The sequence below is a fragment of the Felis catus genome, chromosome B1 (genome assembly GCF_018350175.1).
Source record: "Felis catus isolate Fca126 chromosome B1, F.catus_Fca126_mat1.0, whole genome shotgun sequence".
In the NCBI taxonomy this organism is placed as follows: domain Eukaryota; kingdom Metazoa; phylum Chordata; class Mammalia; order Carnivora; family Felidae; genus Felis; species Felis catus.
Window position 1 is genome coordinate 204,016,963 of NC_058371.1, and position 22,958 is coordinate 204,039,920.

The window sequence follows — 22,958 nt, forward strand, 5'->3', positions numbered from 1 at the left end:
TCCCTTTTAGGGAGTTAAAATAGACGATAATTAGACAAGGCAAGCAGCTCCCCCCCCCACCATCTCTCCCTCACCAGCTTCCCGATAGAGGAGAAAAACAAACACAGTAAAAGTGGCTTTTATTGAAGTCTGAAAACGACTGGAAATGTTTATAAAAGCATGCTAACACCTTTCTTCTGAGCTCTTCCATGGTAATGCTGCCGGTTACATTTATAAAAAAGAAAAAGCTCAAACCTGAGCAAAGGAGGGTCTGTGGCCCCTCCCCCTGGGGTCCTGCCCCCTCTGCTTCAGGAGCTGCTGCTTCTGCTGGGTCCCCCCAAAACAGTGAAGCCTGACGAGGGGTCCTTTTCGAATACACGAAGTCACACTTAAGCAGGACCGCGGAGGCGACCATAGCAACTTTGCCTCCTGCCGCCCTTCAAACCGCATTGGTGCATCGTAGGACCGCGCTTCCCCAAAGTCTGTCTCCTGGTCGGAGAGGTTCAGGGAGTCTCTAGACCGTTCTTAACTGGAGTACGTTCAAGAGTCAGTAGTTTTTGAGCTTTTCCTCACCAGGAATTCCAGACACAACATAAAATTTTAACAACGGAAAATCCACTTTACTCTCAGCAGTACCATGATATTTCTAAATTTTGTTAATAAATATATTCAGCAGTCAGAAATCCGGACTCTTAAATTTGGAATGATATTTGAATAAACTTTGTGAGAACTGGCTGTGAAGAAGCTCGTGTCCAGATTCGCCAAGTGCCCTTGAAATAACAATTCAGGGGGCGCCTGGGAGGCTCGGTCGGTCAAGCTGCCGACTTCGGCTCAGGCCATGATCTCGCGGTCCGTGAGTTCGAGCCCCGCGTCGGGCTCTGGGCTGATGGCTCAGAGCCTGGAGCCTGTTTCCGATTCTGTGTCTCCCTCTCTCTGACCCTCCCCTGTTCATGCTCTGTCTCTCCCTGTCTCAAAAATAAATCAAAAACGTTAAAAAAAAAAAAAAAGAACAATTCAGGTGCGGAAGGCAGAAGGCTCACCGTCTCCCCAAGGAGCACGTTGGTCTCACCCAGGGGCCACACCTTCCTGGCAGCAGGTGCGGGCAGACTATGTCCGAGAGACACCCTGTGTCACTGCAGCTCACTTTATGCATCTCATACAGTTCATGTGTTTGGAGACGAATACTTCAGAAGTACTTACAGAATTCACTCTTTAAAATAAATCCTAAGGCAAAAATTTATGCGGAGAGATTTCTCGTGCATAGTGAATAGAAGCAGATCTGCTCCCAGGGTCCCTCACCCTGTCTAGACCCCAGATGCCCCTGTACAGCCCCACCCCGTCTGCCTCTCCTTCCTGCCATCTGTCCTCATCACCCTGGCTCCCTGCCTTGCTCACTCGCTGCAGATGTGCTGGCCTCCAACGTGGGCCAGCCCCACCTCGTGCCCAGCATGGAACCTCTTCACTAGAGACCTTCTGGCTCCCTCCTTCACCTCCTCTGTGCCTTTGCTCACACATCACTGTCTCAGGGACGTGTATACCGACGGCCCACTCACTCATCAACCTCCTTTCTTGATCCGTCTTTTCCACTTCTCGTCTTCCGACGCTCTAGATAACTCACAGTGTCTCCTGCTCCTGGAACGTAGGCTCCGCGGAGAAAGGCTGGTCTGTTCTGTTCCCTAACAAATGCCAAGCGCACAGCCTGGCACACAGCAGGCCCTTCCACACTTATGTACAGAATAAACAGGCGAGGCGCTGCTGGCCTCACAGAGGCGGGCGGGGGGAGTCTCTTACTTAGACTTGCGGAGACAGGGATGGCCGGTGGCCCTGAGGCCAAAGGAACCTGGCAGATGGGTGGGGGGATGTCACTGGAGAGGCCACAGTGAGGACGGAAAGTTGAGGGTGGGCTGGGCCGCGGGTACGACGACGAGAGGCTGTTCGTGGATTCCGAATTAGCGTAGACTCTTATCTCACAGACTTTTCACAGATTGAATTGCGCATTCTTGCACACTTATCTGGGGATCCGGAACTTTGGAAGCTATTCCGGGAATCTGAAAAAGATGATGTATTTTCTACCCTGACTTCACTGTGGTAAGATATATGAGCTCACAATGTTATCAGATCTGCAGGAATGCTGACATGAGTTTTCAAAAGCCTGAAGTTATTCCAAGACTATTTTTTAAGAAAGAAATTATGTGTCTGTAGTAGTTGATCCCTTTGAAGGGAGGAGTAGATAACTGGATGCCAGTTTCCCTAATTATGAAAGAACCCATGCCCTTCACCTCCAAACACGAAGCCCCTTGCTAGAGAATGTACCCGAGATACTAAAGAGTCCAGGGTGGGAGTCCGCCACCCTCCACACGTGCGTGGGGTGTGCGTGCACTGTGCTGGGCACGGGCCCTTGTCTCCGCACTCCCACCCCATCAGGCCGGGAGCACCTCAGGCCACAAGGGACGGTCCCTGCCTGATGGTGACCTACACTCACAGAGAATTCTGGGGGCGACGGCCTCAGGTTTTGTTGGGCGGCCGGACAGTGTCTCAGACGCCTGTGTCTGTGTTCCCCGGGCTGTCAGCTTTTCCTGGTCCCGATTGTGAAGTACCTGCTGCCCCCTCTCTCAGGAGACGAGAGGGAAGTGGGGGCTCCCCCTCAGAGCTCCCCTCGTCAGGAGGGAATCCCTCCTGGGCCCTGCTGCACACAGCTGCCTTGCAGCCTTTCCAGAGCAGGGCTGTAGCTGCAAGGGAGGCAGGTAGCAGCTCCTCTCCGGAACAAGGAGGAGCACTCAGTTTCCCCGGGGCAGGTGCACCCTGCCTCGAGCTAAACCGAGATGCTGCTATGTGGTGCGAGAGGCGCCGGGTGGCCACCTGTCGGGAAGGCCACCGCCCTGCTCTCCGTCCCCCCACCAGCAGCTGCTCGCTCCACCTTCCCTCCTGCCTCGGCCTGGCTCCCCCCAGGAGTCCCCCCTGGAGGCACCGCTCCACCAAGGCTGGGTGCTCAGGCCACTGTACTTCCCTCTCTGTCCACTTCACGGTCCTTTCCGAAGTCGTGTGAGCCCTGCGAGGCCGGCCCCCCATCCAGCACGGGCACCAACCCCTCCCCACCTGGGCACTCCAGGTACATGCCTCACCCAGGCCTTTGCTTCCCTCGCTTGAGAAGCTCTTTCCCCGAGTGTCCCCGTGACTCCCCAACAGCCCATCATGCAGCCCCATGACTTTCCTCGAGGACCTGACCTCCCTGTCACCACAAATATCCATGGTGTCTATCCGGCCTGTCCCGCTGGAATGTCCCTGCCTCAGTGTCCCTTTATGGGGGCCCTGCCCCCTGCCTCCCCGTGAGGTGTGCAGTCTCAGTGTGCGTCTGTTGGGTGAATGAGGGAATAGCATGGAGCCTGTTGGCCAGAAAGCATCTCCTCTCCAGGCCCCCACCATCACAAGACTTCAACCCTAACTTGAATTTTAAAAATTGGGAAAATTACTCTTGTATACCCAAGAGGAGGGAGGTATACGCCGAGCTGGATTCTGAAGAGTGGTTGTGGGAATTAGGCTCATGATGGCATCCGAGGGGGAGGTCACAAAATCCACGGAACAGCAGAGCATTAGGCCGGAGGAGGGGGCGGGGAGGGCATGGCGCCCCCCCCCCCCATAGGGCAAGGCGGTCATGGCCTCAGCCAGCTCCCAGCAGCGACCTGCAGTCTGGCCACCGGGCCTGGGTCCCCTGTACCATCTGTAGCATCTAGGCCGGGGCCTCCCCCATACTGGCCACCCCTCCGGGGCTACCTCATACTGAGACCCGAGACCCCACCTCCCCCCCAAACTGTGGCCCGGGTTCCTCTCTGGCCGCTCAGCCCTCCTCTCCTGTCTGCGCTCCCTTCCTGGGAGTCCTTCCATAGGATGCAGTCCAGACTCCTCCTCCACACCCCCTTCACCCCCAGGCCACACAGTGTGGCCCTGCTGGGTGACCACTGGATCAGTGGAGGAAGGACCGATCCCCGCCTCCCCACGGAGCCCCATCAGCTGTCCCGCCGAGGACTTGCCGCTCCCTTGACTTCTCCCCTTCCTGGTTGGTGTGTCCGGCCCTGGGTGATCCCACTCTCTGCTCTCCTGTTGCCCACCCCCAGGGTGCAGCAGGAAGCCACTAAGTGGTGGTGAGTGAGTGCACCATAAGTTTGGGTCATCTGACCTGAGAAGGACCTTTTCTAGTCTCTACTCATTGGCTGCTCCAGATGTTTTTAGACTTGCCACAAACGTCTGCTCTTCTCTCTAATCTTGAAAGAAAACCTCACCTTTTACTTGAATGACAAAGAAGCCTTCAGACATGAGATGAGCCCCTGAACTCCCTCCCGCTCCGCCTCAGTGTCAGCGTGTGCCCTTCTCCCAGTCTTCAGCGTTGCTGTCTGAAAAGAGGAAGCATCCTCTATTGCCAAGATCAGGACTGTGCGTGGCATATCTCTAGAAAATGCCACTCATTTACACATCATTGTGAGCGGCACCTCCTAGGGTTGTGCAGTGCACGACCAGTACAACTTTACATGGAAGTCCTCATCCACAGGCTCTTTATTTTCCATTTTTACTCTAGCAGTGTTAGAGTCCCCTTGTCGACTTCCACCTTCCCCTCTACTGAGGGCAACAACAACGACGGTCTAGGGTGGCTTCAGGGAAGCCCTATTTTCAACCCCAATGAAGCCCTCAGTTACTGTTTAGGTACAAAAGAGGTCTACGCTTACTCCTTGTTCTTCCTCACTGCTGGCTCACCTTTGCTTTTTTTGAATAAACTTTCCCTTTACCTACTTAGGTTTTTCTTCTTCCAGTTTGAAGCCCGAAACTCCTCCATCCAGGACAATGATTACCATCCTTCAGGGTGCAGTTGGCGCTGAGGTCCACAGTACGAGTGGGCTCAGGCACTCCCCACCTGCAATCCCCAGCTCAAAGGCTCTGCGGCTCTGTCACTGACCCCCGGCCCCTCCGAGTCCCGTGCTCTCTCCCGGCCCGCTGCGTCGGGAGATGCCCTTCTCCTTGTTCTTTTTAAAATTGGGATATAATTTACCTACCATAAAACTCACCCTTTTAAGGTGTACAATTCAGCAGTTTTCAGTACATTCACAAGATTTTGCAACCATTGCCACTGCCTAGTTCCAGAACGTTTCCACCCCTCCAGAGAGAAGCTGCGCTTGTATCCCTGTCACCCCCCCATTCTTCCTCCCCCACGGAAACCACTAGTCTACCTTCTGTCTCTACACTCGTCTGTTCCGGATGTTTCACATTCATGGAACCGTACGATATGTGGGCTCCCGTGTCTGGCCTCTTTCACCAGACATAATATTTTTAAGGTTTATCCTCATGGTAGCGAGTATCAGCACTTCACTCCTTTTTTATGGCTGAATAATATCCCTTTATATGGAATAGTGTATCGTCTATGTTTCGGTTTAAATGAGCAAATAATCTTCCGTTTAGCCATTCACAGCTGGCGGGCGTTGTGTGGGTTTTTCCGGCTGTTAGGAATGATAATGCTGCGAGCGTCCACGTACAAGTTTTGTGTGCACACATGTTTTCATTTCTAACCTGACAGAATTGCCGGGCCCTACAGTGATTCTCTGTTCAACTTTTGTTTCTTGTGGTAAAATACAATAATATAAGATTTACCATCTCAACCATTTCAAAACGTACAGTTCAGTGGCAACTGTATTTAAGTTTTGGAGGAACAAGGTAGTGATCCTACTTCACACTCTCCTAAGCGCGTGGGCTTCCGCTCTCTCCGTGTTCTCGCCGATACCTTTTATTGTCTGTCTGTTGGGTCCTCGCTGTCCTGGTGGGTGTGAGGTGCTGTCTCGCTGTGGTTCTGACTCACGTCCCCTGATGACTGACAGTGCTGAGCGCCTCTTCGGGTGCCTGATCTTTGCCTCTCTTCCCTCCTCTGCACCTTGAGCACAAGTGCTCACCGTCTTCCTCCCGAATGTCCTTTCTTCCGCCTCACTCTCCCTTCGGTTAGGATATAACATAATACAGCGGGTTTTTTTAGCATGTCATAGATTTAGTTTCACCCCTGCCCTTTCTCCAAAGGTATGGAAAACAAGGACAAGGAAAGAACTAATAAAGATAAGAGCAGAAATCAATAAGATTGAAACTAGGAAAACAGAAGAGAAGACCAATGAAACAAACACTGATTCTTTGAGGGACGCCTGGGTGGCTCAGTCGGTTAGACATCCGACTTCAGCTCAGATCATGATCTCGCGGTTCCTGAGTTCAGGCCCTGCGTCAGGCTCTGTGCTGACAATATGCTGACGCCGTCCCTCACTCACACTCTCGCTTTTTTGCTCTCTCTCAAAAATAAACATTAAAAAAAAAAGCTGATTCTTCGAAAAAATCAATAAAATTGGTAAACTGACAAGAATAAAAACAGGATGCAAATCATCAGTATCAGGAATGGAATAAAGGATATTAATACAAATCCAGCAGGGAGCATAACAAACAACTTTGTGCTAAAAACATTCAACAATTTGGGAGAAATGGACCAATTTCTTCAAAACCACGAACTACCAAACCCCAACTAAGATGAAATAGATAATCTGAATAGTTGTATAATCATTACAGATATTGAATTTATAATTTATAATTTATAAGTTTCGTAAAAATAAGCCCCTAAAGAATCTACTCCTGAAATCATTGTTGCACTATATGCTAACTAATTTGGATGTAAATTTAAAAAAATAAAAAAATTAAATTAAAAAAAAAAAAGCCCCTAGGTCCAGATGGCTTCCCTGGAGTATTTTACCAAACATTTAAAGAAGAATTAAACACCTAACTGTATATAATGTCTTCTAGAAAATATAAGAACACTTCCCAATACTGTGAAGCCAGTATTACCCTAACGCTTAAACCAAAGAGAGTAAAAACAAAATAAACAAAAAAACTCAAACCCTCTACAGTTCAATATCCCTCACAAACTTAGGTGCTAAAATCCTCAACAAATTATCAGCGGGCCAAATCCAACAATGTATAAAAATAATTATTCACCATGTTCAAGTGGGATTTATTCCAGGTAGGCAAGACTGGTTAAACATTTGGAAATCAATTAATATAATTCACTATGTGATTAAACTAAAGAATAAAAATAATGTGATTATATCTGTTGACTCAGATGAAGCATTTGACAAAATCCAACATCCATTCATGATAAAAACTCTCAGGAAGTTAGAAAAAGAAGTGAACTCCCTCAACTTGATAAAGAGCATCTTCCACAAAACCTGTAGCTAACAGCATTTGATGGTGAAAAGCTGAATGCATTCCCCCTAAGATCAGGGACAGCTTGTTATTACTGAATGTTGAAGTTCTAGCCATTGAATAAGACAAGAAAAAAGAAATAATGGTATACAGATTGGAAAGGGGGAAATAAAACTGTATTTGCAGATGACATCATTGTCTGTATAGAAGTCCCAAAGAACATACTAGAAAAGAATTTTTTTAACTCTTAGAACTAGTAAGTTCAGCAAGGTCACAAGACACAATATCAACATATAAAATCCAATTACATTTCTATAAATTGACAACATGCAGAAAATCAAATTAAAAACACAGTACTGGGGTGCCTGGGTAGCTCGGTCACTTGAGCATCTGACCCTTGATTTCAGCTAAGGTCATAATCCCAGGGTCATGAGATTGAGCCCCAATCAGGCTCCATGCTGAGCATGGAGCCTACTTAAGTTTCTCTCTCTCTCTCTCTCTCTCTCTCTCTCTCTCTCTCTCTCTCTCCCCCTCCCCCTCTCCTCCTCCTCTCCCTGGCTCGTACTCACTCTCTTAAACTAACAAACGAACACAATACCATTTAAAATCAGTCCAAAGAAAAAATTAAAATAATCACTCCAAAGATAATGGAGTCGTATCCGTAGCATCCAAAGATAAGAAAAACTTAAGTACTCAGCTAGCAAAGTATGTACAGGAGCCGCGTGTCTGAGATTTCACCGTGCCAGTGAGAGAAGTCCAAGAGGACCTAGCAAGTGGGGAGACACGCTGTGCGTGGAACGGAAGACCCGACATGGTAAATGCGTCTGGTCTCTCTAGATTCATCCATAGGCTTAATTCAATCCCTATTAAAATCCAAGAAAGTGTTTTGTAGACATAACTGCACTTAGTCTAAGATTTATGTGAAAAGGCCTAGGCCCTGGAATAGCTAAAACAATGTTGACAAAGAATAAAGTAGGAGGAATCACTAGCCGATAGTAAGATATGACATACGGAAATCAAGAGAGTGGGATGTTAGCAGAGACCAGCAGGAAAGAGAAGCCAGGGACAGACCCACACAGATACGCTCAGCTGAGTTTTGAAAAAGGTACGAAGTGCTGGGCAGAAAATAATTCTCTTCAGATTCATGTTAAGCTGATTGCCCGTAAAGCCAACCTGAGAAGTTCATGTCTACGTTGGATCTTGTACGTGTCTTTTCTGCACTTGATTAGCTTGTGGTAGTTTTTGAGAGAACTTCAAAACTAAGAGGCTTTTAATATTTGCATGATGGTCGCTTCTAATTCCCCACCAGTGGTAATAAACCAGTGCTTGTGACTTATACTATAATTAGTTGCTGTGGAAATGACTTTTATGTTCCAAACAGAGGACTAGAATAGCACATGGTAAAAAGCTGCAAGATCAAATCTACTCTTAAAAATGTTTGTTTCATGCAAATGTCCTATTGTTTGAAACTCAGAGAGCAAATGGGCAAGTTGATATTATATTCTGGAATATTTAGTAACATTTTCAAAGACTAACAATTTCCTTGAAAAACCTTTTATCAAATATATATATTACACATAAAATGGAGACTGGGAACAAATCTTAGAAATCCTCTAGAAAGCTGCAATTTGATCAATCAGAGCCAGAGAGCCTGAGAGCCGGAACCTGCCCTTGGAGTCACATCGGAGCGAGGTCAGACCTTAGAGCTGCTGCGGCCAGCTTCAGCACTTTCAAATGCTCATGGAAGACACAGCCGTTCTGAACTGCGGGTCCAAGATAGGCCCTGCATCGCTCGGCATGGAGCCTGCTTAAGATTCTCTCTCTCTCCCTCTGCCTCTCTCCAGCTCATGCTTGCTCTCTTAAACTAACAAAGACAATATACTTTAAAATCACTCCAAAGATAATGGAGTAGTATCCGTAGCATCCAAAGATAAGAAAAACTTAAGTACTCAGCTAGCAAAGTATGTACAGGAGCCGCGTGTCTGAGATTTCACCGTGCCAGTGAGAGAAGTCCAAGAGGACCTAGCAAGTGGGGAGATACACTGTGCGTGGAACGGAAGACCCGACATGGTAAATGTCTGGTTCACACATAGGAAGATGCCATAGTACAGTAATCATTACTCATCTGCCCAGTTAGGTGGTTTCCTAAAAGTTTTACAAAATGTTCCTTTTTGGCTATGCATTCAACTCAACATTTTCAGAGTGAAACTTAAAAAAGACTTTTTCACTGCAGAATATATTAGTTTTTCTTCTTAAGATTTTTTGGGGCGCTCTTTTGAGACAGTCTCTCGTAAGGTGAGTGTGGTAGATAGTATTGCGGGCCGCTTCCCTTCTCTGGGGGAAGGTGGTGCTTCGCTACCCAGCAGATGACAGACTTGGGCCTGTGACTTTCTCTAGCTGATAAAATGTACGCAAAAGTGACTTGTGTTGCTCCTAAGCTAAGGCTTTAATAAAGTGCACATGCTTCCTCTTGATTTCTCTTGTCTCTGTCACCATAGCTGGCGACACTGACAGAGGCTTCTCCATCACCCTGCATCATACATGGTGGACGGGCCTGGAAGGAAGACGTAGTGAGACTGAAAGACAAACTATTCTTGCTGTAGGCCGTAAGATTTTGGAGTAATTTATAATGGCAGCGTCACTTGGTCTAATAGTATCTATAGGGCTTGGTGCCGTAAGTAAGAGGTTGTATAAGGAATCCTAAATCATGTAGCACTGGCTTCTCAGGGAGGTGGCAGGCAGTGAGGAGTCATCTACTGGAGGCTGGAGGACGACATTTGGTAAATGGCATAACATTTGGTGAAATTGTCTTTTGTGATAATTTGTGAGGCAAATAACATCTAATTACCTGAGGCTTTAGGCCGAGTGGCCAACAGAACTAAAACGTGTTCTGGTCACTTTTGCTGCATGCGACAAGGTGCTTAAGAAACAAGAGAATTGGCCAGTGTACAAGGAGGCACGAAAGGGAATAGAGATTCCAGAAAATTGGAGTCTTGGGCATTTGAATATAGAAATGATTCTCTCCAACCAGTGAAAGATTAATCTGAAAACAAACAAAGGCCAATTAAACCATTGAACAAACAAAGGCCAATTAAAACACCGCCTTTAACAAATGAAAGATGTGGCCTTAATGCCTACTGTTAACACCTCTGAAAGAATCAAGATGGCACCCATAAGGTTTTAGACCACATAACTCCAAAAAAAAAAAAAGAGAGAGAGAGAGACCAGCAGTGGCTTTCCCACAAACTCCTGGTAAAGCCAAGGTACCTGCAATAAAGTCTAGAGAGAGGATACCTCTCCAAATGAATTATGAGTGGGTCTGTTGGCACATGGAACTGAATGAAGTCAAACAGAACTGATTATGTTTCTGAAAGTTGTACTTCCCCGAGGACCACCAGTCTGGAGTAAAAAGAGGCGGTGATGGTTTGAGATTTAAACCCGTGGGCCCCACGTCTTCTATGGGAAGCAACAGTCTGGGATATACGCTCATCACCCTGGGAAAGAAAATTTCTCAGTGCCCTCTTACATGTAGCCAAGAAATATAACAGAAAAGGAAATCCCAGGAAGTGGATAAAAGGACACACAGAACAATGAACTAGGAATACATTCCTAGGAACAGATTCAGGGTCTAATTGAGGACCCTCTTCCACTCCCAGAGAAGGGCAGCACCTGCCCAATGACAATGCTGTGGACCGCTGACTGCTGTGCATTTCACACTCCCCCCTCATCCAGATGGGTCTACTTATTGTGGTCACCCTGCCCTTCCTGGCTGTGGCACATCACACACCTGGTGGGACAGGTAGCCCATCAGCCTGCAGAGCAAGAGGAGCCACGTAAGACCGGATCTGAAGATGATCACAAAAACCCTGATGCCCTGTCAGATGGGACTTTGAACGGTCACCCTTGGCAACAGGGAAGAGAGCAAATATGTCTGACCAGGAGGGTGGACTGCGGTACAGTGTATTATTATTCAAAACTATTTGTCTTCCTCCCAAGAGGGAGAGTATGCTTCCTTGCCCGTGGACTCAGTCTTGGCTACTGACTTGCTTCAGCCAGTGGCGTGGGAATGGAAATGATGTTGTGTTTGTCACCAATGGGTATAAATCTTAAGAGCCAACACATGGTTCTCCATATTCTCTTCCTCCTCTGCCACGAGAGCCACCGCTGTGCCAGATATGGGCTGGGATATACTCCTGAGTCACAGGATGTGGATCACATGGGGCAGAGCCTCACCTGACCCACGATGGACATGCTGCACAAACAGAACTAGCCCTTGTCTGTGGAGGCCTCTGAACATAGCTTGGCCCGTGCTCGCCACACAGCACAGGTGCAACCATTTGTTTTGCCATGATTTAGGTATGCCTCCGTTAAAGATGAAATTACATCTCAATTCTGTCAGCTTCATTAATGGTTTATACTAGGCATCAGTAATCTCTGAGTAAGCAGACTAGTGTCACAGAGAATTATATGCATGTTCCAGACACTCCGGACCTACTTTCCATGACCACCTGAGATTTTCTGTGCCTGGAAGGCCAAGAACAACTTTGGGGTCTCTGTTGGGTTGCCATTAACAGTGCTGAAGAACCTCTTGCAACCTTGTGGTTTAGGGTCCTGGGTCACACTGCCACATAATGGAGGAGCCAGGTTTATAGGCCACATCCCCTTAAGAGTTAGCATGACCTCTGCACCTTTCTCCTGATGCATACCTCATCCTATACTGATTAGATGTCCTAACATGTGCCTATCTTAGTGGGGCTATTTTTTAGGTTGTAGTTCATGAGAACATTAAAGGATGAATTTTTAGTTAAGATGTAGAAAACAAAAACAAAAAAACACAAGAGACTATTGCTCTAACCCTAACAATAAAACCAAGATAAATAAATTACAAAATCAGTTTTTCTAAATTTACCAGAGAGCTGAGGATACAACTAAGTGAACAGAGCTCCAGACAGTGATGAGCCCTTCACAGAAAAGAAGAAACCCATTGCTTCTCCCATCACTGGTAGAGTGGCAGTGGAGGAGGACTGTCTTACAGCAGGGAGGAAGAGATCAGCTGAGCTTAATTAGTTGTGGGCTGGTGTGACAGAGTTCTAAAGAGCCTCAGCTCCAGATCCTATCACTTATCAACTCTTTTCCATGAGTCTTTACAGAGCGTCCAGGGGCAGATATCAAAGTTGGGCAGGCAGGGCAACTGAAAGGAGTCAATCCATGGTGTCCCAGACCTGCAGCTGCCAAGGGCTAGGTCAGGGCAGAATACTGAGAGAGCCCACCACCCCTGGCAGGCATTCTGGTACAGGAGAGCTCTCCTGCAGTGTAGAAAGCTAGGCTGAGACTCGAGACAAAGCAAAGCTCCCAGCAACCCAAAAAGCTGGAGGCAGGTTTGTAACACAGAGAAAGGTCACCTATGGTCTGAAACACTGACGGTGTACCTGTAAAGCCCAAAGAAATACTGGCAATTGTGCCAGTTCTCAGACTCCAGACCCCATAGAAGGGACATTTCTAATCCCACTTTCAAAATGTTTCAAGCCAATAGTGAACCGAATCAAACCAAAGTTGCAATAAAACCCAGACCCAGCCCAACCCACAGCTCAAATTGACTTTGCTCTCAGCTCTAGTGACCTGATGTAAAAATTGGTGTGTCCTTTTCAGGATGTAAATATTTGCTTCAGTCTCTACCGTCCTTGTATGTAAAATGTCTAGCAAATGATAAAAATTTTTAAGAGCTAAGAAGTAAAGGGACACCTGGGTGGCTCAGTCAGTTAAGTGTCCAACTCTTAATTTTGGCTCAGGTCATGATGTCATGATTGTGAGATCAAGCCCCATGTCAGGCACTGCACTGAGCATAGGACCGTCTTAAGATTCTCTCCCTCTCTCCCTCTGTCCCACTCTCCCGCTTGCACATGCACTCTCTCTCTCTCTCTAATAAAAAAAAAATTCTTTAAATGCCAAAGTATCTAAATGAAGAAGTAGACAATATGTGTTAAGAGATTTTTCAGGGGCGCCTGGGTGGCGCAGTCGGTTAAGTGTCCGACTTCAGCCAGGTCACGATCTCGCGGTCCGTGAGTTCGAGCCCCGTGTCAGGCTCTGAGCTGATGGCTCAGAGCCTGGAGCCTGTTTCCGATTCTGTGTCTCCCTCTCTCTCTGCCCCTCCCCCATTCATGCTCTGTTTCTCTCTGTCCCAAAAATAAATAAACGTTGAAAAAAAAATTTTTTTAAAGATTTTTCAATAGAAATGTGAAAACTATAGAAAGGACTCAAATAGTATTGTAAGAGATGAAAAAGACAACATCAAAACCAAGAATCCATCAGATAGCTTCAGAGCAGACTGGACCCAGCATAGGAAAGAATCATTAACTTGAAGACAGGCCGGTAGGAAGTGTCCCAAATGAAATACAAAGAAGAAAAAAGTGAAAACCACCCAACCAACCAGATAATCCAAGCTATGTGGGACAATATGTTTTAACCTGTGTACATTTGGTATCTCACAAGGAGGACAGAGAGAGAATGGAGTAAAAAATTTTTGAAGGTAACATTTTCCAAAATTGATTGAAGATATCAATCTGCATATCCAGAAAGCTCAACAAATCCTTAATAAGTTAAACAAACAGAGAACTACCCATTAGGCACATTAAAGCCAAACTCCCAAAGATAAAGAGAAAACCTTGAAAGCCGCAGAGGAAGAAACAGGATACACAAAGATCAGTACGAATTACGGCTGACTTTTCCCAGAAACAGTGGAGCCCAGAAGACGATGGAATAACATCCTTGCCATGCTGAAAATGTCCATCTAGATTTCCGTATCCAGAAAAACATCTCCCAAAAAGCGAGGCAAAATAAAGACCATTTCAGATTTACAGACTCTGAACCAATGTGTCTCCATAGACCTGCACTGCTTGAAATGCCAGAAGCCGCTCTTCAGGGTGAAGAGAAAGGAGACCACATGGGCCAGGAGCCCAGGCAGGAGGAAGACCACCCGTGACAGTGAGGGTGGATATAAAAATATGCTTCACTTCGTTTTGCCTCGTTTATTTTGTTTGTCTTATGTAGTTCTAGATCCAATTTATATGTGGTTTTGAATTCTCGGAAAGTCTCTTAACAGTTTTTTTAAGTTTACAACATAGAAGGAGGACATAAGACATAAAAAGTACAACGGGCAGGATGGGGCGCACACGGAACTGTGCTGTTACCAGGGCCTGACACCACCCATGCACCGGAGTAGTAGGGAAAGGCAGTACGACACCTGCTAGAATTTCTAGGGCAGGGCAGCCTCTAAAGCAATACCTAGGAGTCCATGCAGGAGAGAGAATGGGCTGTTCAAAAACATGTGACTCGCCCAGAGGAATTCAAGAAAGACCGGCAGAGAACAAAATGCCAATGTAAATAAAACTAAAATACCAAGATGGGACGTTTCAACTGCAAAACAAAGAGCATTCCTGGAAATAAAGAGGGACATTTTGGGATGATAAAAGACAAATTCATCAAGAAGATATAACCATCCTAAACCTGAGGGTACCCAAAAAGAGAACTTTAAAATGCTTATAGCAACCCCATGAGGGTTGATGGGGGGTGGGAGGGAGGGGAGGGTGGGTGATGGGTATTGAAGAGGGCACCCTTTGGGATGAGCACTGGGTGTTGTATGGAAACCAATTTGACAATAAATTTCATATATTAAAAAAATAATAAATAAAAAAAAATAAAATGCTTATAGCAAAAACTGACAGAACTGAAAAGAGAAATACATTGTACATTTTATTTATTCAGTCACTGAAACAGTCATTGCTTTTCCCAAAGGGAAATTTATTTCTAAATGAAGTTCAGTAAATATGTAATTAAGATGTCATATTATTACTCTTTTAAGATACAGTTTATGGAATTGGTTTTGAGATACACGGACTGTTAAACATTTGATCACCACACAGTATTATTTCTTCCTGGATTCTGTGTAGTGCTTCCATAAGAAAGTCCTGCTGTAAGAATTAATGAAAGCAAAGGACCCCTCTCAAATGATTAGTACTGTTTTCTTTTTTCTGACCCAGGCATTGGGTAAATGGTATTGTCTGATCTTCCAGCCCCTTCTGTTCAGAGGTTGATTGGTTCTCTGGCACAATTCCTTCCAATATTCCTACAAGCATTGGCAGTTTTTAAATAATTCAGTGTCTTGTCGGCCCTCAAAACTTCCCAATGTTACGTATTCTCAAAAACATCACTGTAGTGACGTAGATTAATAAGCACAGCAAGATAGCCATGTCCTGTTGACGAGCAGAATCATCTCTTTCAGTGGGAACAGGTTATTAAGTACTTCTTCTTGTCAAAGAGTAAAGTGGCTCTGTGTGCCTGATGACCATGGTCATTTTCACTGCTTTCCCCTTGAGGCTGAAGACTAGTGCTGGATACAGAGGGGGCACTGCTGGCAGAAGGGTAAATGTCAGCCAGAAAACTCTGGCCCCACCAGGGGCATCTCTGCTCCAGAGTGTGGGCAACACACAGAGAGTCACAAGGCATGCCTTACGGGGGGAAACCTAGGAGGGAAGAATTAGGATAATACTACCTTAAGAGTATTCTTAAACTTTCATGGATTTCAATACATGTAATGCAATGAATAGTTTATTCCAGAGCTAGAGATTTGGAAGAAACATTGGCAGAACTTACTTTTGTTCTGACTACCTGTGCATGCGTGCCCTCCCTTCTGTCCCTCTTTCTTCCCTGCTTCTGTCCCTTTAACAACCAGAATAACACTCAGGGAGTCTTACAGTTTGCCTTGTATTGTTTTAAAGACATCTCATTTAATACCAGCAAAAACCTGTGATCGTATCATTCCCCCATCTTTTGGATAAACTGAGACCAAGGTGGTTTAAGGAACTCGGACAAGGTCACACCGTTGCCGCCTAAGCACCGTGATCCACGTCTAGAGAGTTCAATTCTAGGGCCGTGGCTTTTAACCCTTCGGGTTTTAGGAAGTAAATGCCCACCTCCTCTTCCTGAGCCTTGTACTTGTGGGGCCTCTACTGTGATTTTCAGTTGAAGAGGAGACCATTTGCAGAGATGTGGCAGGACGAAGCGTTGTGCACCAGCCCCAGTGGACGGGCTTGGAGGAGCGGGTCCCGGATCTAGGCAGTCTTCCTGGAGGCAGAGACGGACTCTGCAAGGTCACAGATGCAGTCAGGACCACAGCTCCCCCAAGAGGAGCAGGAACACTCACTTCTCACCTTCTGAGATCTGCCAGGGTGAAGCTAGGGGATGCTGGAGTCCAATCCCTCGGGACACAGGGCAGCACGAGGATTCAGGGGGGTAGAAATGGGAAATGCCACGCAGAAACCCATGGAGAAGGACATCAGGAGAACGGCGTTGTTCTGATGAAGCCGGAGTGGAGGGCATGGCTTGCAGTGTGGTCAGACGGACCGGACCCCCCCCTCCCCGTCTGCTCCTAAATTGGACCTAGCCCCATACTGGAGAAGTTGCCCTGCATCTGAGCTGGAGCTGAGCAGGCTTGTTGCTTTTGAACTCAGAAGTCAGCTAAGTCATCTCCTTTTGGGACAAGGGAGCAGGTGCACCAGGGACCCTGCACCTTCTGCCTCTGGGTGAAAGTATTCCTGATGCTTTTCCAGGGCCCCTTCCCATCATCCACATGTACCCAGGATGCCCTCCTCCCTTCCCTCGGTCCACCTGGGCTCCAGGTCCAGCTGTGCCTTTGGCTACAAGTATGATCTGAGATTTTTTCATTTGCAAAATGGGACTAAGGACGCCTACCTTCCAAGATGATCCCATTCATCCACTCAGCAAATACGTGAACATCAATCATGTTGATACAGCCATGAAGACAGGCCATCAGTGGGGAAGATGGACCTTACGCAACGCAACTGAATATTTCATCACATTTTTAGAAGATCATAAAGGAGAAGTACAGGTTGCAGAGGGGGCATTGAGCAGTGCCCTGTCCTAGCCTGTGGTCAGGAAGGCTTCCATGAAGCTCTCAGGCAAGAAAACGTACAGCAGGGAAGGGAGGGTGGCGACGCGTCAGACGGAGTGAAGGCACCAGGCCCTGGAGTGCAGAGCATCTCAAGGCTGTCAGAGGTGAGGCCCAGGTGCCCGGAGTAGGGGAGCCTCAGGACACGGTGGTGTAGCTGTGCCAGGGTGCCCCTCAGTGCCGAGCTCCAGTCCAGCTACTCCAGTCCTTGGTGGCAGTCTGTCTGCAGTCCGCACCGGGGCCCCATCCCTCCAGGGGCCAGCCTGCACCCCCCTTCTCCTTCCCACACCCCGGTCCCAGCCAGGCCTTGGGTGCCTCAGGGCCTCTTCCCTCTGTGACCTCAGCTCAGGCCTTTTTTTCTGCCCACACCCACTGTTATAATAACTTCCACCTTATCTCGCTGGGATGCGGCCTCACCATGTGACCCCTCTGGGCCTTCTCTGACTGACGACACTCACCAGCCACAAGCCAGCAAACCTCAGCCAGCACCCCCGCCCCCCTGCCGTGAGAGCTGGGAACAAGACAGCTGCAGTTGCTGCTACCGTCCCCGATTGATCTGGTTGAGGTTGTGCAGTGAGAAGCATAACAACTGGAGAGAAAAAGGCAGAGGACTGTTTTGTGAAGACGGCATGGTTGCCTGCCTCAGAAACCCTCCACTCCAGGGCCTGGAGACGACCAGGCACATGTGGACGCCAGGAGCAGCTTCCTGGTAGACAGCAACCGGCTACAAAATGTGATGGAGGAACAGGTGCAGTGGGAAAGATGCGACTAGGATAAGCCTAACAACAACAACAACAACAAAAATGTGCAAGATCTGGATAAAAGAATAAAATGAAAATAGAAAAGAAAATAGGAAATCTCAGTTTTATAAAGATGTCTTCTCCGTGCATTCATGCATGACATAGAGAAGTGTCCTAGTAAATACACCATAGGAATTTTTTAGGAACTAGACAAAGTCACTTGCAGTTTATAATGTAAAAATAATCCATAATAACCGTGAAAAAAAACTAAAGATGAGCAGTAAGGAAGATCCAGTCCTAGCAGATATTAAAGTATGTTATAAAGCCACAGTTACTAAAACATTATGGTATGAGTACAAAATGGAATAGATCAATAGAAAAAATGCAGTCCAGAGTTAGAGACCGCGTATAGATATAAATTAAACTATGATAAAAGAGCTACTAATTTAAATGAAAAACAGGCTCTTGAATGATCTGTAATCCTCTGACAAAGCCGCGGGTTTTAGCTGGCCAGTGCTGGGTGTCCTGGCAGAGGACGACCATGGTCTTTTTCTCATTCAGCAGTCGAGCCTAGTGTCTACTGGGCCGGCAACACAGACACGCCTGTGTCTGCATCATTGCCGGCAAAACAAATGCCACACGAGACGACCTATCACAATTACAGGGCCCTTGGAGACGACCCGACAGGCCATGCGTAGGAAGCCTGGGAGCCTTGCGAGCGCCCTGGGAGGACTGGGAGCGACGGTGGAAGGAAGGATATTGGCTCTGGTTTTCACCTGCACCGGAGGCCAGGGGTGTATTCGCGTGGAGCTCCTCATTTAAGATGTTTTCAAACTGGGTCTTGAACGATGTTTCTTCCTCCACAGCTGCAGGGCAGAGGGAGCATCTGCATCATTTATTTCTTAGACTCCTTTTTTTTTTATTTTTTGTTAACGTTTACTTATTTTTGAGAGAGAGAGAGACAGAGCATGAACGGGGGAGGGTCAGAGAGAGAGGGAGACGCAGAATCTGAAGCAGGCTCCAGGCTCCGAGCTGTCAGCACAGAGCCCGACGCGGGGCTCGAACTCACGGACTGTGAGATCGTGACCTGAGCCGAAGTCGGACGCTTAACTGACGGAGCCACCCAGGCGCCCCCTTTTTTTTAATTACGACGACTTGCATTTTTAAGGCCAGACTCTGGAGTTTCTTTAGTTGGCATCATAAACAAAGGCAGATGCACCAAGATGACTTCGGCTGAAGAAATGAAGCCTGAGGAGGACTTTGTGCAGCCAGAGTGAGCTGGGCCGCCACCACGCGCTTTCTCCCAGGCGCTCCCCGGAGCCCAGGACCGAGAGCTCCGCCAGGTTCGGAGGTCGGAGAGTGGTCTCAGAACCAGCTTTGGGGACGTGGGGGGCCTGGAACTCGGGTTTTCTGGGGCCCTGGCGACCCACAAACGTGGTTGTCTGTCTGCAGTTCAGACTGAGGCCGGGAACGTTTGCTCAGAGCCCCTAGTTCAGTGAGCAGAGGCTCTCGGCCTACAGACCTCTCTTCACGACATCAGGCCCTTGGGCACAGCACACCAGGGACACGCCCAGAGACAGGGGTCGCTTGTGTAGGGCCATCTGTTTTTTCGAGAATCCACTTTCCTCCTCCTCCTCCTCATCTGTCTGGGGCGGGGTGTAGATGCCTGTCCAGACTCACACTGAATGTATCTGGGGGGTGGGTGATGGGTGGGGAGTCAGAGAGAAGGTGCTCGGCCATTCTATACATAACGCTGAATTCACACCCCTGCGTTCAGCCCCACTTCTCCCCTGCCCTGGGCTGCGCCTCCCTATCTTTATGAACATGCGGAACTGAAATCCCTTACTGAAGCCCCTCTCCTGTTCTCTTCTTTCTTGTAGATTTATTTTAATTCCTTCGCTTTATTTTAGTGGAACCTCAGGAGGGAGCAGAGATGTGTACGGCTAATCGGCCATGTTTAACTGGAAGCCAAGGACTGGCTTTCGCTGTGGCTGCTGAGCAGAGAGCAGGCTCTGGGGCAGAGGGGTCATCGCGTCCCCTGGGTGAGGGTGACGGGCCAGAGTCAGGGAGAGGTGGCCGAGCTGCAGGGATGAATTGACAAGGTTTGGGATCCGGGGAAGTGGGGTGAGTCAGGCCCGAGCAGGTGGTGAGGGGCAGCCAGAAGAGGGTGCAGCAGGAGGAAACAAGAGCCCAGCCCTGAGCCTGTGGAACCTGAAAGTCTCCGGCACACCCACGGCGTCTCCGGCACACCCACGGCGGGGGGTGGGGGGAGGGGGTGCCAAGCAGGTGAGCTCAGGAGACTGAGCCCGGAAGGGGCAGGGACATGGCAGGTTCTCAGGAGACGATAGCTGTTTTCACTGCCCTGGGGAGGGAGGGGACGGTGCGCGTGTGTGCGCGTGCCCTGCTTGTGCACATTTCCGACCCTGTCTCCCTGGAAGCCCCGGCACGCCCCTCCCCTGAGCGGACGTGAGCGTGTGGAGGGGCGCAGGGGCAAGGAGGAGGGCTGGGGTGCGGGTCGGGTGGGAGCTGTGCGAATGGGCGGCCCTGGTCCACGAGCTGAGGAGCCATCTGCCACCAGGGCCCTGCTTCCTCCCGCGGCCTCACAGGCGACTGGACCGCCCCACGTGGCCCGACCAGGGCCGCTCTGGCCGAATGGCTAGGATCAGGGTCGGGGGCGGCACGGGCCTCTGTCCAGAGAGTTTTAATTCTTTGCTGAGGGCTCCAGGAGTGGTTTCTAGAGGAAGTGTGAGTAAAGAGCTTAAGGACGGATCTTGACTTCAGCTTTGCTGCGAGAAAAGTGACTTCCATACATACGTCGCTGGTGGCGAAAACGGGGCAGCCACTGTGGAAAACGGTCCGGCAGCTCCTCAGAAGAGTTACTCATGAAGTTACCGTGTGGTCTAGCAGTTCTGTTCCTAGGTCTCCACCCCAGAGAAATGAGAGTATCTGTCCATGTGGGAACTTGCAGGTGCATGGTTACAGCAGCCTCACACACAGCGGCCAGAGGGCGGAAACACCCAAATGCCCATCGCCAGAGCGGGTAAACAAACTGTGGTGGTCCGTCCAGCAGGATATCACTCAGGGTGACGTCCTGACACAGATCGCTGCTTGGATGAACCTCAAGAGCACCACGCTGAGCAAAAGAAGCCGGTCACGGAGGACCGCGCAGTGCGTGATTCCGTCTACATGTGCGAAATACCCAGAACGGGCAAGTGTGCAGAAACAGAAGTAGATTACTGGTGGCCAGGGGCTGGGGCATGCAGGAAAGGGAGAGTGACTGATTCCAGGGATGGGGTTTCTTTCTGGAGTGACGCGCGTGTTCTGGAATTAGACAGTAGGGATGGTTGACCGGGCATGCATGAACTGTAGTAAGAACCACTGAAGTTTGTACCTAAAAAGGGTGAAATTTATGGCGTGTAACGATATCTCAATAGTAAAAAAAAAAAAAAAAAAAAAAGTTAAAAGAATTAGTTACTCTCCCTAACAATTTTATAGTTAAAGTTAAAAGGACAGAGGCGCCTGGGTGGTTCAGTCAGTTAAGCATCTGACTGTCGATTTCGGCTCAGGTCACAATCTGATGAGATCACAGCCTGCACCTTGTGACTCTCTCTCTCCCTCTCTCCCTGCCCCTCAAGATTTTTGTTAAAAAGTTAAAAAAATGAATGGAAATATGGGTATACAGTTCGGGATGATACAAGGGTTCTTGAGAATGAATTGTACTGATATGATGGTTACACAACGACGTAAATGTTCAGTGCTACTGAATTCTACACTTAGGCATGGTTATAATGATTCATTTTAAGTTACGTATATTTTACAAAAAAAAAAAACACTAAGGGAAATATACTTAAATGAGTGCCTCCATCACTCTTTGGTTTTTGGGGTTTTTTTTGTTTTTTTTTTTCAACGTTTATTTATTTTTGGGACAGAGAGAGACAGAGCATGAACGGGGGAGGGGCAGAGAGAGAGGGAGACACAGAATCGGAAGCAGGCTCCAGGCTCTGAGCCATCAGCCCAGAGCCCGACGCGGGGCTCGAACTCCCAGACCGCGAGATCGTGACCTGAGCCGAAGTCGGACGCTTAACCGACTGCGCCACCCAGGCGCCCCCCTCCGTCGCTCTTTGTGAGGACACGAGAAATCCCACACTCTTTGTCTACAGATGCAGTGGCTCCGTGCATCTGAGCGTATCCAGGGCCTGGAGTGGATGGCCTGGCCCTGCCCCTGCCTGAGGCTGCTGCCTCCTGCCTGCACCAGGTTCTCTCCAAGGTCAAACTGGTTCTCTGCCTCCCTTGTGGGCCCCCTCCCTGGAAAGTGTGTCCCAAGGCCCATCCATGGGCTGGGGCTTTGGGCCAGCATGGAGACCCCCAGGAAGTCCAGCTCTGGCCGAGGCTCTGTCTCTGCTTCCAGGGGCTCGATGGCGGGTTCCCCCCTTGGTCCCCTCTGAGGCAGCTGCCCCACTGCACGCTCTAGCCGTTTCCCTGTCTTTGTCATCAGCAAGTATCGTCAGACTTCATGTTGGCCAGGTGATCTTTATTTGCATTTTACAGGATTAATTGAACTAGCCATTCTCATTTCCACTTCTAGAAATTATCTATTAATATCCTCTGCCCAGTCTTCCATTATTTTAATTTGAGAGAGAGAGAGAGACAGAGAGAGAGAGAGAGAGAGAGAGAGAGAGAGAGAGAGAGAGAGAGATAGCGTGCACAAGCGTGGGAGAAGGGCAGAGAGAAAGGGAGAGAGAAAATCCCAAGCACGCTCCACACTCAGCACAGCCCAACACGAGACTTTGTCTCGCGAACCATGAGATCATGACCTGAGCCGAAATCAACACTTGGACGCTCAGCCGACTGAGCCACCCAGGGGACCCCAGTTTTCTATTTTTTCTTAATGACTTGTAGAGGTTCTTTACATATTCTGGGCATTACCTTATTTCTTCTTTATGTGCCCAGTGTATAGTTTTTAATTGTCTCTTGAAATGTTTATGATGCTTTTTATCTCACAGGAGTTTAAGGTTATGATCTGGCTACTTTGTCATTCATTTCTTGTGGTGGTTGTGTGTGTG

The 22,958-nt window shown here is 48.3% G+C and overlaps 1 non-coding gene across 3 annotated transcripts in view; it reads left to right on the forward strand.

The window, feature by feature from the left end:
• The window catches only part of LOC101083932, a 76,304-nt gene that overhangs the window by 26,634 nt on the left and 26,712 nt on the right, over positions 1-22,958 (forward strand). For 2 of the 3 annotated variants that reach the window (XR_006597380.1, XR_006597381.1), the window contains exon 3: positions 1,953-2,067. The exons of the other annotated variant lie outside the window; for it this stretch is intronic. This is a non-coding gene — a transcript (DNA polymerase nu). The remainder of the gene's footprint in view (positions 1-1,952; positions 2,068-22,958) is intronic. 3 annotated transcript variants of the gene reach the window in all.